Source organism: Acyrthosiphon pisum, unplaced genomic scaffold (assembly GCF_005508785.2).
Source record: "Acyrthosiphon pisum isolate AL4f unplaced genomic scaffold, pea_aphid_22Mar2018_4r6ur Scaffold_88;HRSCAF=451, whole genome shotgun sequence".
Classification (NCBI taxonomy): Eukaryota; Metazoa; Arthropoda; class Insecta; order Hemiptera; family Aphididae; genus Acyrthosiphon; species Acyrthosiphon pisum.
The window spans coordinates 11,454-12,514 of record NW_021778919.1 but is presented as its reverse complement, the minus strand read 5'-3'; the positions used below and the strand labels follow the sequence as shown (position 1 = coordinate 12,514).

The following is a 1,061-nucleotide window of genomic DNA, read 5'->3' as shown; positions in this document are numbered from 1 at the left end:
GTTGACAGGGTAGTTTATAAATAAATGTAGACAGATGAAAAGATACTTTGTAGTTTTATTTAAACGTTCTTCAGTAATTTAGTCTAAATCCAAATGACAAGTTACTACACAGAGTGACGTGAAGGTGCTTGTTGTGCTCTGGAGTAGACACGTCTGAATACAGGCTGTTTCAGGCTCCCTTTTATATTCGAGTCCCTGCTCCCCCTGCCTATCGTTTCGCTATCTTGTCTCTACCGGATGTGGTCCGTGTGACCATCGACTCAACCTACGCATTTGCAATATTCCTATCTAATCTGAGTATTCGTTATAATGTGCTGACAGCTAATTGATTATCTGTGTTGTTGTGCAGAAAGTCATCTCTTCTGCGAATTACTAATAGTTTATCAGTTAACACATCCTGGTCTATAGGTTGCGTACATATACGTATATTCGCATATCTACTTGTGGCATTGGCAATCCCCATATCCTGTCAATAGATACGTGATTTATGTGTTTAGAAAATATGACTCGCGAATAACCACTCGGTTATTTTGACTATATAATTAACCCTTTAACCTTTTGTTGTGTTTGCGTATTTGCAATTTGACTATTGCCAAATTGTTTAAGGAGGTCGTTTACCTAATCGCTTATGCCGAATTTAACTATTCATATATAATGATATTTATGTGTTGTGAGTAAACGGTTACTATCCGTTACACCTCCCCCCTAAAAAGTTCATTTTTATCGCCTAACCGAGAAAAATTAACTCAATTTAATTCTCCGTCACTTCGAGCACCTTCCTAAAAGTTTACATTTATCAATTATTACATTTTTATGTTTACATATGTTTGGTTACAATTATATAATTTTTTGATACATTACTATTTTCAAGAATATGTAGTACAATCCACAACATATTTCTTGTTACATATGTCAATTATTATTACCAAAGATACAAAGTACAATCCACAATATATTATAATTATTATAATCATAATAAGTATACATTACAATCAGTTTTTATTTATGTTAGTATTTTAACAATATTTCTCTTTAGTTTTACAGTAATAATCTTATCTTAG

At 32.6% G+C, this 1,061-nt stretch overlaps 1 protein-coding gene across 1 annotated transcript in view; it reads left to right on the top strand.

Annotated features, from left to right (window-relative positions):
* Positions 1–1,061, top strand: part of LOC107885119 — a 9,149-nt gene that overhangs the window by 1,021 nt on the left and 7,067 nt on the right. The gene's annotated exons all lie outside the window — the stretch shown is intronic.